At 44.3% G+C, this 16,935-nt stretch overlaps 1 protein-coding gene across 3 annotated transcripts in view; it reads left to right on the top strand.

The window, feature by feature from the left end:
* Nucleotides 1–16,935, top strand: part of BMPR1A (bone morphogenetic protein receptor type 1A) — a 177,104-nt gene that overhangs the window by 60,719 nt on the left and 99,450 nt on the right. The window contains exons 3-4 of one of the 3 annotated variants that reach the window (XM_048856776.2): nt 7,435–7,530; nt 7,986–8,187. The exons of 1 other annotated variant lie outside the window; for it this stretch is intronic. The gene's annotated coding sequence lies outside the window, so the exon portion shown is untranslated. Of the gene's footprint in view, nt 1–7,434; nt 7,531–7,951; nt 8,188–16,935 lie in introns of those variants that run through there. One more of the 3 variants, XM_048856777.2, reaches the window with a different exon arrangement.

Raw genomic sequence — 16,935 nt, 5'->3', positions numbered from 1 at the left:
ACTTGAGACCATTACTCCTTGTTCTGTCATCAGCTACCACTGAGAACAGTCTAGATCCATCCTCTTTGGAACCCCCTTTCAGGTCGTTGAAAGTAGCTATCAAATCCCCCCTCATTCTTCTCTTCCGCAGACTAAACAATCCCAGTTCCCTCAGCCACTTCTCATAACTCATGTGTTCCAGTCCCCTAATCGTTTTTGTTGCCCTCTGCTGGACGTTTTCCAATTTTTCCACATCCTTCTTGTAGTGTGGGGCCCAAAAGTGGACACAGTACTCCAGATGAGGCCTCACCGGTGTCGAACAGAGGGGAACGATCCGTCCCTCAATCTGCTGGCAATGCCCCTACTTATACAACCCAAAATGCCATTGGCCTTCTTGGCAACAAGGGCACACTGTTGACTCATATCCAGCTTCTGGTCCACTGTAACCCCTTGGTCCTTTTCTGCAGAACTGCTACCTAGCCATTCGGTCCCTAGTCTGTAGCGGTGCATTGGATTCTTCCGTCCTAAGTGCAGGACTCTGCACTTGTCCTTGTTGAACCTCATCAGATTTCTTTTGGCCCAATCCTCTAATTTGTCTAGGTCCCTCTGTATCCTATCCCTACCCTCCAGTGTATCTACCTCTCCTCCCAGTTTAGTGCCATCTGCAAACTTGCTGAGGGTGCAATCCACACCATCCTCCAGATCATTAATGAAGATATTGAACAGAACCGTCCCCAGGACTGACCCTTGGGACACTCCGCTTGATACCGGCTGCCAACTAGACATGGAGCCATTGATCACTACCTGTTGAGCCTGACAATCTAACCAACTTTCTATCCACCTTATAGTCCATTCATCCAGCCCATACTTCTTTAACTTGCTGGCAAGAGTACTGTGGGAGACCGTATCAAAAGCTTTTCTAAAGTCAAGGAATAACACGTCCACTGCTTTCCCCTCATCCACAGAGCCAGTTATCTCGTCATAGAAGGCAATTAGATTAGTCAGGCATGACTTGCCCTTGGTGAATCCATGCTGACTGTTCCTGATCACTTTCCTCTCCTCTAAGTGCTTCAGAATTGATTCCTTGAGGACCTGCTCCATGATTTTTCCAGGGACTGAGGTGAGGCTGACTGGCCTGTAGTTCCCAGGATCCTCCTTCTTCCCTTTTTTAAAGATGGGCACTACATTAGCCTTTTTCCAGTCGTCCGGGGCTTCCCCCGATCTCCATGAGTTTTCAAAGATAATGGCCAATGGCTCTGCAATCACATCCACCAACTCCTTTAGCACTCTCGGATGCAGCAGATCCGGCCCCAGGGACTTGTGCTCGTCCAGCTTTTCTAAATAGTCCTGAACCGCTTCTTTCTCCACAGAGGGCTGGTCATCTCCTCCCCATGCTGTGCTGCCCAGTGCAGTAGTGTGGGTGCTGACCTTGTTCGTGAAGACAGAGGCAAAAAAAGCATTGAATACATTAGCTTTTTCCACATCCTCTGTCACGAGGTTGCCTCCCTCATTCAGTAAGGGGCCCACACTTTCCTTGACTTTCTTCTTGTTGCTCACCTACCTGAAGAAACCCTTCTTGTTACTCTTAACATCTCTTGCTAGCTGCAACTCCAGGTGTGATTTGGCCTTCCTGATTTCACTCCTGCATGCCCAAGCAATATTTTTATACTCTTCCCTGGTCATTTGTCCAATCTTTCACTTCTTGTAAGCTTCTTTTTTGTGTTTAAGATCAGCAAGGATTTCACTGTTAAGCCAAGCTGGTCACCTGCCATATTTACTATTCTTTCTACACATTGGGATGATTTGTCCCTGAAACCTCAATAAGGATTCTTTAAAATACAGCCAGCTCTCCTGGACTCCTTTTCCTCTCATGTTATTCTCCCAGGGGATCCTGCCCATCGGTTCCCTGAGGGAGTCAAAGTCTGCTTTTCTGAATCCAGGGTCCGTATTCTGCTGCTCTCCTTTCTTCCCTGTGTCAGGATCCAGAACTCGACCATCTCATGGTCACTACCTCCCAGGTTCCCATCCACTTTTGCTTCCCCTACTTGTTCTTCACGGTTTGTGAGCAGTGGGTCAAGAAGAGCACTGCCCCAGTTGGTTCCTCCAACACGTGCACCAGAAAATTGTCACCTACGCTTTCCAAAAACTTCCTGGATTGTCTGTGCACCGCTGTATTGCTCTCCCAGGAGATATCAGGGTGATTGAAGTCTCCAGTGAGAACCAGGTCCTGTGATCTAGTAACTTCCGTGAGTTGCCGGAAGAAAGCCTCATCCACCTCATCCCCCTGGACTGGTGGTCTATAGCAGACTCCCACCACGACATCACCCTTGTTGCTCACACAATCCAGAGACTCTCAAGTTTTTCTGCAGTTTCATACTTGAGCTCTGAGCAGTCATACTGTTCCCTCACATACAATGCAACTCCCCCACCTTTTCTGCCCTGCCTGTCCTTCTTGAACAGTTTATATCTATCTGTGACCGTACTCTAGTCATGTGAGTTATCCCACAAAGTCTCTGTTATTCCAGTCACATCATAATTCCTTGACTGTGCCAGGACTTCCAGTTCTCCCTGCTTGTTTCCCAGGCTTCTTGCATTTGTGTATAGGCACTTGAGATAACTCGCTGATCGTCCCTCTTTCTCAGTATGAGGCAGGAGCCCTCTCCTCTCGCGTGCTCCTGCTTGTGCTTCCTCCCAGTATCCCACTTCCCCGCTTACCTCAGGGCTTTGGTCTCCTTCCCCCAGTGAACCTAGTTTAAAGCCCTCCTCACTAGGTTAGCCTTCCTGCTTGCGAAGATGCTCTTCCCTCTCTTCGTTAGGTGGAGCCCGCCTCTGCCTAGCACTCCTCCTTCTTGGAACACCATCCCATGGTCAAAGAATCCAAAGCCTTCTCTCCGACACCACCTGCGTAGCCATTCGTTGACTTCCACGATTCAACGGTCTCTACCTAGGCCTTTTCCTTCCACAGGGAGGATGGACGAGAACACCCTTGCACCTCAAACTCCTTTATCCTTCTTCCCAGAGCCACGTAGTCTCCAGTGATCCGTTCAAGGTCATTCTTGGTGGTATCGTTGGTGCCCACGTAGAGAAGCAGGAAGGGGTAGCGATCCGAGGGCTTGATGAGTCTCGGCAGTCTCTCTGTCACATCGTGAATCCTAGCTCCTGGCAAGCAGCAGACTTCTCGGTTTTCCTGGTCGGGGTGGCAGATAGATGACTCAGTGCCCCTGAGGAGAGTGTCCCCGACCACCACCACCCACCTCCTTCTCTTGGGAGCGGTGGTCGTGGAACCCCCAACCCTAGGTCAGTGCATCTCATGCCTTCCAATCGGCGGAGTCTCCTTCTGTTCCCTTCCCTCAGATGTATCATCTAGTCCACTCTCCGCATTAGTACCTGTGGAGAGAACATGAAAACAGTTACTTACCTGTATTTGCGTTGCTGGTACATGGATGTTCCCCTTCCTTCTTCTGGAGGTCACATGCTGCCAAATTTCTTCACCGTCCCCCGTCCCCGCAGTGCAGCCGGCTCTGAATCTTCAGAACGTTGGGTCCATAGAAGCATATCCCGACGTCTGTCCAGGAAATCTTCAGTTTCTCTTTTGCAACGCAGGGTCGATACCTGTTGCTCCAGACCTTGAACCTTCTCTTCCAATATGGAGTCCAGCTTGCACTTTGTACAGACAAAGTCGCTTCTGTCCTGTGGAAGAAAGACAAACGTGGCACATCCAGTGAAGGTCACAAAGAGCTGAACACTCCCTATCCATATTATCTTCCTTCTATGAGCTTCCTCAGGAGTTGTAGTAACTACTCAGAGAAGCTGGCAAGATGTAAGCCTCAGTGGGCTCTCCCCAGGCAAACTCCCTCTGTTAGCCTCTCTGCTGTTGGCCGCTCAGCTGGTTTGCAGCTGACTGGTTTTTTATAACAGTCAGGCCCACTCAAGGCTCACCTGGAACAAAGCACTCCCAATTCATGCTTTTCAAACCACCAATCAAGCACATGGTCAAACTGTTCCCACAGCAGACGCTCAGATACTCACCAACACAGCCTTCTTAATGCAGCCCTTAGCGTACCTCCTCTTAGGCAGGTCCCAGACAAACTCCCTCTGTTAGCCTCCCTGCTGTTCGTTGCTCAGCTGGTTCACAGATATATATGCGCACATATTCTCTGTAATTTTATTCTTTCAAAGTGTGTTGTTTTAGTTTTTTGATTGGTCTATGCATTTCATAATTTTTATTTCTCTCTTACACTTAAATTTAATTTTTTGAGTTGTGAGTTCTAAAATGCCTAACCTGTCCTGGCTGGAATAATTATCCCTATTGGTAACTTCAAAATATATACATATAATATATTTAGGTTTTTTGTTTCTACTGGTGGCGCACATCTGCACATTATCTTGGGGCACATAACAAAGTTTATTCTGCACATGGGTGGAAAAAATTAGAGGGAACATTGCCCAGCATCCTCCTGGACAATACAAGCTCATATAAGGTCTGTCACTTTATTAATAGAAAATGATATGCACAAATCCTGTTATCCCAAATGAAGTTTCCCAAACACAATGGTTTAATCCAAACACATTGGTTAGATAAAACAACAACAAAAATTAACAACTATGGAAAGATAGATTTTATGTGACTACAAGTAATGAGGCATAAAAGTCAGGATTGGTTACAAGGAAATAAAAGGATAAAATGCAACTAACACCTAACTTAACAAGCTGAGTGAGTACAAAGCAAAGGTGTTTGTTCCAGCAGTCTTAAGGCTGAACATCTTCCAGTCAGGATTCTCTCCCTCCCCTCCTCCCCTGTCCAATGCTGCTTCCTTTGTTCTTCAGGGTAATGCCTTGGATAGAGAGAGCAGGGAGAGATGATTTGGGGCATCTGCTGTCTCCTCTTATAGCCATTTCTCCTGAACAAGAATCATCTCCCACAGTTGTTCAGGAGACAGTAAGTCTGTGTGACCAGGTCCCTTAAATTGCTTCTTTGTCAAAATATAGATCTTTTGCCCACAACCTCTCTCCTGCTGAAGTGTGGCCATTTAATCAGGTGATGGTCCGTTTGACCTGGCTGAGGCATTGGCTAGCCTTTTGTCTGAGGAACTTGTTTGTGACTGCCCTCCAGAACATGTTGGAACATGTCCCGGGTAATCCTATATCTTCCGTACAGTGGAATCCTATATCTTTACATATAGCGTTGCCACACACATTTTACCAGGACAATAATAATCAGCAAATCCTGAGCTTTGAAAAGATATATTACACAGTGTGCTTTGTACAGAATTTTTCATAGTCTTGTAGAAGGGGTGAATGTAGAAGTACAGACTGTCACAGTGATGTTATATTGAAAGATTTCCTAAATCTCAATTTGTGCTGACAAAGGCAGAAAGACACAGTATTAATCAAGTCAAACATGAGCAGTGCATTGGTATGTGGAGGCTTTTGTACTGGAGTTGGTGTATGATTAGTTGCTGGTGACATTCAAACAATCACTACCATGAAGCTGTTAATTTTTTCTTCTTTGGTGCTCTACTGAGGACCATTCTTCTAGTTTTGGTTCCCCAGACCTTCCGTTGGGAGATTCAGCATCCAGCTCAGAGCCCACGGGGAGTACTATCTACACCAAGACACAGCGATCTTTGGTTTCTCCACAACGTACAGCCCAAAGGTGTTTGAAGGGTGCTGTGACAGGGGGCCCTGTTTATCGAACAGGGCTGCCCCCATTGGCCCGATGTGGGGTTGGTACACCCTATCACACCATCATCTGGACTCCCTGTGGGATCAAATTGTTAAAATAAAATGGCCTAACGACCCCTGGCAGGGTTGAGCAAATTATCAATCCACAGCCCCTGGGCGGGTTAGAACAAGCAGTCTGTAGCCTCCAAGCCTCCTGGCTGGGGCAGACAGTAACAACTGGGGTTTCTGACCCTCTGGGCCTGGCAGAACAGTCAGTCAGTCTGTAGAACCTGGGTGGGGCAGAGTAAACAAGCAGTCTATGGGGCAAGCAACAGCAGTTGGGGTCCTGACCCTCTCGGCAGGTCAGGACAAACAATTGGTAGTCCCCGGGCAGTTCAGGGCAAACAGGCAGTCTGTGGCATCTGAGTCTCCTTGCTGGGGCAAGCAACAGTAATTGGGCATCCTGACTGCATAGGCAGGACATAACAAAGAGCCTATGGCCCCTGAGCCTCCTGGGTAGGGCAGGCAAACAAACAGTAGCCACGGCTAGTAGCAAGTGGGGTGGGATAGGGGAAATTCTCTTCCACTAGGTTCCAACCCAGGTCCCTATGAAGCCAGGAAATTCCCTGTTAAGGGTTTAAGCATTGGCTTCTACTACATTCTCTGGGTCACTTCCTACCACAAGTTGCATCTCAGGCCTCTCTCCAGCTGGCAGCGGCTCAGTGTCCCCGTCAACCTCTGCAGTCGCCTGGTCGTCCACAGCGTAGTCCGGGACCACAGTTCCCATCACTTGGAGGGTCTCTGGTGTTCTACAGGAGCTTGCAACACACATCCTTCCTCTTTCTTAGGCAGCCCAGACTGAGCTAGGATTCCTCCTTTTATCTGTCCATTTCACCTAGAGCATGCACAGCAGAGATGAGGGGGCATGGCCTGTTAGGCCCACAGTGATTGGTATGTCCCCATTGGCCAGCTGCGGGGTTGGTACACCCCATCACAGGTACCATATACTTCATATAGTTGCTCATGTGTGGGATCATCTTAACTTACTGATTTTATCATCTGCCATGTACTACATTCCTCATAGTTTTATCCTCAGCACAGAGAGTGAAATCTAAACTCCCTAATGGTTGATTCCACATAAAAAGTGTTCCATGGAAATAAATGATCCCATGTCCTTTCACAAAATTCCCGACTAAGACAGTGTCTGGTATACTGAGGCTTCGGCTACACTAGAGAGCTTACAGCGGCACAGCTGCACCAATGCTTTCTAATTTAGCCGCTTTAACCTGACAGGAGAGAGCTCTTCCGTCAGCTTAACTACTCCAGCCCCATGAGCAGTAGTAGCTTTGTTGGCAGGAGAAGTTTTCCTGCTGACATAGTGCTGTCCACACCAGCGCTTATGTCGGTGTAACTTATGTCTCTCAGGGGTGGTTTATTCACCCCCCTGAGCGACGTAATTTATGCTGACATAAGCTGTAGTGTAGACATATTCTAAATCTGTGTTCTTCCCTCCACCTGTCTCACTCTCAGGGAATCCAGACTGACATTTCTTACACAGTAGTAGAGATTTAAAAAGCCCTTAATTGCTACCTGAATATGACTAAACAAATTAGTAAATCTTCTAATTGTTTTGTTTTATTGGGATAAATCTGTGGGTCAGTCCCTCAGCACAAAGGTGTCTAAATTACGCTATGAATATGTATTTATGATTTTGTGGGTGTATAATCAGTTCTTTACTAATTCCAGTGCAAATTCAACAATATGCTTTTAAATCTTTTTTCCATCTTGGAGGTATACAAGGCTGCTTCTTGAAACAAGAAGACTTTTAGCTGCTGAAAGTTGGATATGAAGAAGGGAGAATTGAGAGTTTGGTCCACCTGAGAGGAGGTAGTTGCACGAATTACTGTAAGAGAATCATGGAGCGAACAACCAGGGTTTTGATAGTGGGGATGGACAGGAAGCAGCATGATTTTAGACTGTTGAGAGCCTTAATATGAAGAGAGGAAAGGAAGGAGTCGGATAATCACAAGGATGCAATCTTGAGTGATTGAGGATATAAAGGAGTTGCTAATGGTGAAGAGGTTTAGAAGGCAGGATAAATTCATTTTTTGCTATGTTTAGTTCAAGGTAGTTGTGGGATGTCAGTGAGAGGAGAGCCAAGGCAAGAAGTCTTTTAAGCCCCGATGGAGGATGGGGAGATGTTGTTAGTGGAGAGTTGCATCTGAATTATTGACGTAGAAATGACAGACAGAGAGCAGGTGAGGTCATTGAAGGGCAAGTGTGTGAAGACAGAACAGCAGGAAAAAGACTGTCATGTAATATTGGACTATCAACTGTCACAGGCTACAGAGAACTGAAGGACAATAAGTGAAATACTCCATCCTCCTGTGGCTTGGGTGATAGTCTTGGTGATGTGACCATGCCAGTGCACATAAATCAGGATGCTAAGGCAAAAATCTCTGACAACTGTGCACGTAGGCACGCGCACACCTAGAATGGAATGGACATGAGCAACACATCTCTAAGACCAACAGTTACAAAAAGGTAGGTAACAGTTTTTGTACACTTTAGCTTGTCATGTGCTGTAGTAGTGATGGTTATCAATTTTTGATATTGAGAATATCAAAATAGTTTACAAGTTACATAACAGACAGCGGTCCCATCTAATTATAAGATATTTTTGGTGGCAGCTGGAATTTTATTTTGCATCCTAGCTTGCCTCTTCATTCTGCCTGTGCTTATTGAAGCCTAATAAACCTACTTGTATGTACCAAAGGGTACAAAAGAATAGTTGTGAGGCTGTACATAAGGTACCAACAGTATCCAAATACACATGATGAAAATGTATGATTTTTTTTTTTTTCAGGCCAGGGGAGTTATTAGTATTTCTGGGAAAATCAGTTTAATTGTAGTTAAAATTTCATTCATTAAACTTCTGCTTGTATAAAGATAACTTGTTGATTTAAACACCTATTGAGTTTATGGAAAAAATATTTTATCTGTAATTATTTCATTAACACTTCGTGTTCAGATATAACTTTTTTCTTTGTAGCTTTTGTTGACTAAGAGGGGAGCTCCTAGTTTTTCCTTTATTCTTCCTGTTTGCTCTCAAAGGCTACTTTGGGCTATCAGTGCTTCTAGCCAAGAAATATTGGAGGCAACTCAGTCCAGAGACCATCCAATTCTGTTTTGTCAGCAGGTCATAAAAAGTCACTTAAGAGAGACTGTAAGTTAGTTCCTTCTCTGGAGGCTGAACATGGTGTTTCCACAGGACTCTCAGTTTATGCTGGCCTGGGGAGCAACAGATCAAGCTTAGGCCTCTAATTCTGATAGTGCCTGCTTATAGTGAGGCAGAGTGGCCTCCCTCTGGACTTGGGAGGGACCAAACCCAGCCCACTCTTCTCGGGGGAAGTGCCAGGGCAGGGCAGGAAGTATAAAGGGAGGGTCCTGTAGCTCAGTTGAGGCCACAACAGAGAAGGAAGTGGACATCTCTTCTAGGGAGCTGAACCTTTTGTGGGACCCTGGACCAGCAGCCGTGCAGACCAGTGCCCTACTGAGCAAAGAGACTGAGGACCCTGAAGAGTGGCTGAAGTAGCTGCTGCGAGGTGGCAAAACAGAACCCCATCTCAACGGAGCAATGCTAACTAAGTGGGGTAGAAAGTAGCCCAGGAGAACCAGACATTGGGCAGATTGTGGTGCTGGGAAGCAAGGCAGCAGATTTTGGTTTCCCTGCCAACCCAGTGGCGGTACTGCCTGCCACTAACATGGTCCTGGGCTGAGACCCAGTGTACGAGGGTGGGCCCAGGTTCCCCTACTGTCTTTGCCACTCCCCCTATCTGGGGATTGGCAACACACTTATCCCAGGCCTGAAGGCCTGTGGCTTGATTGTTTGTTGCCCCAGCCGGGAGGCTGTGGGCTTTAGATTGTTGATTGCTGTCTGCCTTAGCCAGGAGACTCTAAGCTAAAGACTGGTTACTGCTCTGCTTCACCCTGGGGCCAAAACTCTCAACTGTTGACTGTTGTTTGCTCCAGCCAAGAGGCTGTGAGCTATGGACTGCTTCTTGGTCGGCCCCAGCCAGAAGGGCCTGAGACCAAACACTATTGCCTGATGCAGTGAGGCGGAGTTGCCTCCCTCCCGACTTGAGATCAAGAGACCACTACACTGCTCCTCTCCCAACTTGGCAGAATTTCGCACTGTGATCAGATGAATCAACCTAAGATTTTGCAAAAAGAAAAGGAGTACTTGTGGCACCTTAGAGACTAACCAATTTATTTGAGCATAAGCTTTCGTGAGCTACAGCTCACTTCATCGGATGCATACGATGAAGTGAGCTGTAGCTCACGAAAGCTTATGCTCAAATAAATTGGTTAGTCTCTAAGGTGCCACAAGTACTCCTTTTCTTTTTGCGAATACAGACTAACACGGCTGTTACTCTGAAACCTAAGATTTTGGTTTTACTTCTGCGAATAGCATTTGCTTGACGCATATGCAGAAAAGTAATCAGATTTCTGTCTGCACCATTGAAAGTGGGACGTGCTGAATAACACCAAATTAAATGATTGTTAATTTTACTAGGCATAGATCACAGGGATGAGACCATCTTGTTTACAAAATGTTGGGTTTGAAAAATTAACTTGAACCAAATCACACTAGGTTCAGCAATGATGAACAGTATCTATGTTTATTCTGATTGTTTTAAACTGTCAATAACAAGTTACTTGCCTGTTGCTCTTTATGAATAAGGCTGTTTTTGTCACGGATATTTTTAGTGTAAGTCAGGGACAGGTCACGGGCAATAATGAAAAATTCACGGAAGCCTGTGACCTGTCCTTGACTTTTTACTAAAAGTACCCATGACAAAATCTGTAGCCTCAGCAGCTGTGGAGGGGTGGGCTGGGAGCTCCAAGGTCCCCCTCCGCTGGCAGCTCAAATCTGCGGGGGTCTTCCTTGCTGCCTGTGGCAGCTGGGAGCTCCAGGGGTCCCCTTACCACCTGTTTTGGATGAGAGCCAGGGATGGTGGTCTCCCCCTGCTGACCGCAGGAGTGGGGAGCAGTGGACCCCCCCTGCGGACTGCGGTGACTGGGAGCAGCGGGGATTTGCGCTGATGCCAGGTCCTGCCTGACGCCTGTGTGGGTTTGGAGCTGCAGGGTTCTCCATGCCTACCGCGGCCCCTGCAGCCCGTGGTGGCCAAAAGCGGCGGGGCTCCCCTCTGCCACCCGCGCTGGCTGAAGTCACGGAGGTCTTTGGAAGTCACAGATTCCGTGACTAAATCGCAGCCTTATTTATGAAGTAACCTTGCCATGCCCTTCTTAATGGTAGGCCCTGTGTTAATATTATTGCTAGAATTTGGAAAAGGGCCCTTGGCATCATTCGTTGAACACTGGAGGAAGAGCAAATAAATAAGCAGGAAAGAGACTCCCACATTGAACCTGTTGGCACAGGTGTTTGCCAGCTGTTTTTTTTTTTTTTAGACAAAATAACTCTTGTGCTGTTTACTATGTTTAAAATTTATGTTGCTCAAAGTATTTGAGAGTTCTTAGGGTTTTTTTTTTTTTTTTTTTTGCAGAGGGCAAATGGATTAGGACTCTGTAGGAGAGGTAGGCAAACTACGGCCTGCAGGCCACATCCGGCCCACGGGATCGTCCTGCCTGGCCATTGAGCTCCCGACCTGGGAGGCTAGCCTCCGGGCCCTCCCCTGCTGTCCCCTCTCCCCTGGAGTGGTGCCGCTGTGTGGGCAGGGCTCTGGCCTGCCACTCCTGCCTAGCAGAGCGGCAGCATGTCTAGCTCTGGCCAGGCGGCGTGGCTGCCAGACATGCTGCTCTGAGCGGTATGATAAGGGGGCCAAGGCTGGGGGGTTGGATAAGGGGCTGGGGGTCCTGGGGGCAGTCAGGGGACAGGGAGCAGGGGGCGGTTGGATGGGGAGGAGGTTCGGGGGGGATGGTCAAGGGATGGGGAACAGGAGGGGTTGGATAGGCGAGGGGTCTCGGGGGGCTTGTCGAGGCAGGGGTGTGGTTAGGGGGCGGGGGACTGGGAGCAGGGGGGTTGGTTACAGGGTGGGGTCCTGGGGGGCGGTTAAGGGCGGGGAGTGCTGGGAGGGGGCAGTCAGGGGACAAGGAGCGGGGGAGGGGGGTTGGATGAGTCGGGGGTTTTGAGGGGGGCAGTCAGGGGGCGCAAAGTGGGAGGGAGTGATAGGGGGTGCGGGCCAGGCTGTTTGGGGAGGCACAGCCTTTCCTACCCGGCCCTCCATACAGTTTTGCAATCCCAATGTGGCCCTCAGGCCAAAAAGTTTGCCCAACCCTGCTCTATAGGGTATCTCCCCCCACCAGTCTGCCTCTAGACATCGGTTCTGTTCCTGGATTGAGTGTGATATGCCCTTTGGTTTGAAAGTATATTTCTATAACACAACACTAAATAAAATCGTGCCAGGTGGGTGAGCATGGAGAATGAGGTTCTGTAACAATAATATCAAGTTGACTCTCTCAGCCTTTTTGGCAATTACCAATATATGCAAACAAGTATTTTTGAGCATGGTCAGATTTAGTTAATTGTTAAGATTTTAATTTTTAACAACCTTGAATAGGAAAAGGTTATTTAAGTCTGTGTATGTTCCGGGGAGGGGAATTGTGAAAATAAAATCCTTCTTTTGTTTTCTTTTAGGGGGTGTAAGGTGTTCTGGAGGGGGAGATTGCTCTCGGAGGGGGAAGGCAGTATTCTTATGCTAATCCAGGCTCTGGATAAGGAGCAGAGCAGCCATGCAAACAATGGAAGTGGAGCCAGAAAGTCTGCGATGTAGTCTAGCACGCCTTGAAAAGCATGTCAGACAGGGCGCCTGGGGCTGCTTAGGGGGAAGGGCCCAAGGAAAGGGGAGAGCTTTACTCCAAGTTATTTTATAGAACTGGCAGCTGGCCAGAAGAGAAGAAAAACCTTACTACATAGAAAACAAGAATTAAGATGGGGGCTGAGATGAGAGGGATAAAGAGTGACTGTAGTCTTATTTTCCAGCATTTATATTAAAACCATTGATTTGGCTGTGTTTTGCTGCTGTTAAATATTTTTTTCTTCATTCACGCCAAACTTGAAATTTGTTTTTTTTTAAATAGTAACTATAGTTATTTTAAAAGGCACATCCTCTAGAAATTATGTAGATTTTAACACAATTGCCCCTTCTTAGTCACAAGTTAACTTATACTACCCTCATGTGGGCAAAATATTAATATAAAAAAATTGTTTGCAGCTGAAATGCCAGTTTTGATTTAGCTACATGACTTTTGAAAAAAATTTAAGACTATCCATATTAGTTTTCTTAATCAAGCTCAACATGTAAAGAGATGTATTTTGTTTCCCTGTATTCATTATGAAGTGACATACATGGACAAATGACAGTCAAACAGAGTATTCATTTAAGAGATGATCTTTTGTCATTTTTCTGAAATGCTCCTCTTGAAATATTGGATTTATGTAATACTGTCTACTTTGAAAGCAAAAATACTTATCTGAATGTTTTGTTGTATGGTTGGTTGTGTTTCGAGACTGTTTTATTGCTGTAACAGTAATAGACTGATATCAGTTCATCTAAATACAGGAAACTCTGACCATGTAATTTTTAATTTTTGCAGTGACTATTGTACAAAACCTTTTTTCTTTCTGTGATCAAATGCTTTAAGCAAGCTAAAGCACTCACTAGGTGTGCTGTATGAAGCTGAAAGCAACGCTGTGTTCACTTCATTAATTTGAATATCTTCTGTATTCTTGCTAAAATAAAATGTATAGTTTTTAAGTTCCCTGTCCTGACTTCAGTGGGACTACTTATGTATATAAAGGTATGTAAGCCTGTGCAGGGTCAAGGCTTTAGTTCTCTTTCTCAGTGTATGTTGGTATGCCTGTTGCTCAGATCAAAACTGTGTGAAAAATCTAGGAGACAATGTGATGTGGCCAAATTATGATGATGCACATTTACCAAAACAGCAATGACATCTGAATGAAATTTATTTATATTTAAATAGTTTCTCATTTTCTTTTTTTATTGTCTATGAATGCAAGCTTAATAAAAGCGGGTGAATGGCATTCTGTTACATTAACTAATATTTGTTCTGGTTTAGTTTGCACAATTTTAATTGCATTTTCCGTTTGGATTTCTGTTAAATTTGGAGATATGCCTGTATTTTGTTCACATTCACATCTACTGAGTCATTTGACATTAGGAAACCAGCAAAAAAACTGGTTGTTAAGCATGTTGTAGAGATGATAGTTTATGTACTGGCTGGTCATACTATTCCTTACTAGTTTATGCTAGGACGAATTATTGTCAGTTATGCTAGCAAGGAGCATGGATGTCAGCTCACCTATTATCCCAGCTAGTGAGAGATACTGCCCTTAATGGCAGCCAATAATAGAGTTAAAAGAAGGAAAATCATGGGTCAAGATGAATAAAAGTTGTATAGTAAATGAGGGTTATTACTCAAATTAGAAAATGTGTGATGTCTGTAGCACAATAGGATATGCATAAATATCTCATGGCACTGGGAAAACATTTTGCTGAATTTCAGTACTGTAATATTTTGGCAGAAATTCTATAGCAATTATTTAATTGGAATCCCTGAATAATAGTCATATGGGCATGCCGGAATGAAGAGAGTGGCGTTCCCAACTAACGGAATTGTGCAGGACACAGTATAAAGCAGCTACGCTGTAATTTCTTCATTAGTAGTAACTTTAGATATGAAACAATCAGATCTGTCGTAATTAAATTATTTTTTAAGAAACTGTTGTAAGTGGGGGGAAACATAACCTCTTCATTTGTGAAATGCTTTCTTGGGTGGAACAAAATCCCATTCATTAATTGCTGTTAAAATATGCAACATACTGTTGGGTACCTCCCTCCAGTTATTTAAAAATAAGAAATCTTCAGACTTTTCCATTGATTATAAACTCTGCTGTTTCAGGAATCAGAATTGTCAGACGCTTATTCTTCTGTATGAGCAGAAATGCTACTGCAGTACCTGGAAGTGAATGTGTGTTGTCCGTGACTCTTAAAAGTGAGCTACCAGTGTTTATAACCATCCCACAAATAAGACTTCAGCATTTCTTTTCCTGTCTTCTGGCTGACAGTATAATATGAAGAGAGACAAGGTAATATATTTTATTGGACCAACTTCTGCCTGTGAAAGAGACAAGCTACACAGAGATCTGAAGAAGCTTCTCTCTTCCACCAATGGAAGTTGGTTCAATAAAAGACATTACCTCATCCATCTTGTTTCTTTAATATCCTGAGACCAACACTGCTACAACACACTGCAAATGCAATATGTAAACAGATACACATTGAATCTATCATTTTAAATGTTATAGGAGTTTGCATTGACAAAGTATTAATATGTCTGTCTTGGCTCTTAAAAACCTAAACCTATACTAATATTAAGAGTATTAAATTGAAGTAGCAAAACCAGTTCTAATCCGAATTATTCGGATTAGGTCATGTTAACAAACGGAGATTCATTCTGAGCAGGTATAAATTGGCATAGTTCCCATTGACTTCATTGGACAAAAGTTTGTTTACACCAGGTGAGAATCTGGCCCATAGATTTTAGTTTCTTCAGATTTTTAAATTATAGTGATGATTTATTGAGGTTCATTTACTGATACCAGAAAGCAGTGGGTCTCAGCCATGTACCCCTGTAGGTACGCAGAGGTCTTCCAGAGGGTACATCAACTCATCTAGATATTTGCCTAGTTTTACAACAGGCTACATAAAAAGCACTAGCAAAGTCAGTACAAACTAAAATTTCATACATACAATGCCTTGTTTATACAGCTCTGTATACTATACACTGAAATGTAGGTACAATATTTATATTCCAGTTGATTGATTTTATAATTATATGGTAAAAATGAGAAAGTAAGCAATTTTTCAGTAATAGTATCCTGTGACACTTCCGTATTTTTATGTCTGATTTTGTAAGCAAGTAGTTTTTAGTGAGGTGTAGCTTGGGGGTACACAAGACAAATCAGACTCCTGAAATGGGTACAGTAGTCTGGAACGGTTGAGAGCCACTGCTATAAAGTGACAATCCACTTAAAAATCTCTCTTGCCTGAATATTTTTATCTGTTACTGTTATTTCGTACATTTGACAGCACTTAAATGAAGTTAGCGTCACTGTTTTACTACGGTGTGTCTTTTCTTGTTTGTCCACATTTTTCCAAGAGAGACAGTACTCTAGCTGAGGCCTTACTAGTATTGAGTAGGACAGGACAGTTACTTCCCATTTCTTGCATATCACACCCAGAAAGATATTACCTTTTTCACAACTTCATGACACTTGGCTCATGTTCAATCTATGATGCACTATAACCCCCAGATTCTTTTCTGCAGTACTAGTGCCTAGACAGTTATTCCCCATTTTGTAGCTGTGCGTTTGATTTTTTTTCCTTCCTACATGTAGTACTTTGCACTGGATTGAATTTCATTTTGTTGACTTCAGAAAAATTCTCCGATTTGTCAAGGTCCTTTGAATTGCAGTCCCTCCCAGCTTGGTGTTAACCACAAATTTTATAAGCATGCTCTTCAGATATGCCATTATCCAATTCATTAATAAAAATATTGAATAGTACTGGATCCAGGACAGACCCCATCCTTTCAGCTGGATAGCTAACCGTTGATAACTATACTCTGAATACGTTTTTTCAGCCAGATTTGCACTCGTCTTGTAGTAATTTAATCTAAACCACGTTTCTGTAGTTGGCTTATGAGAATGTCTTGTGGGACTGTCTAAAGCCATAATAAAATCAAAGTATATCACATCTGCTGCTTCCTCCCGTCCAGTAGGCTTGTAACCCAGTCAAAGATGGAAATTAGGTTGATTTGGCATGATTTGTTCTTGACAAATCCGTGTTTGCTTTTCATGATAATGCTATTAATTCTCTAGGTGCTTACAAATTGATTGTTTAATAATATATTCCAGTATCTTTCCAGGAGTCAGAGTTAGGCTGACTGATCTATAATTTCTTGGGTCCTCCTTTTCCCTGTTTTAAAATAGAAATACTATGCTTGCCCTTCACCCTTCTGTCATGAGTTCTCAAAGATAATCACTGATGGTTCTGAGATAGCTTCAGCTCATTCCTTAAGTACTCTAGGGTGAATTTTGTCAGGCCCTGGTAACTTGAGTATATGTAACGTACCTAAATATTCTTTAACTTGTTCTTTCCCCATTTAGCTTGTCTTCCTTCCCCGTGGTTTTTAATATTAATGGTGTTAAATGTCTGGTCATAGTTAACCTTTGGGGCGAAGACTGAA

This window comes from Caretta caretta, chromosome 7, assembly GCF_965140235.1.
Source record: "Caretta caretta isolate rCarCar2 chromosome 7, rCarCar1.hap1, whole genome shotgun sequence".
Classification (NCBI taxonomy): Eukaryota; Metazoa; Chordata; order Testudines; family Cheloniidae; genus Caretta; species Caretta caretta.
This window is presented reverse-complemented; position numbering and strand designations above follow the sequence as displayed.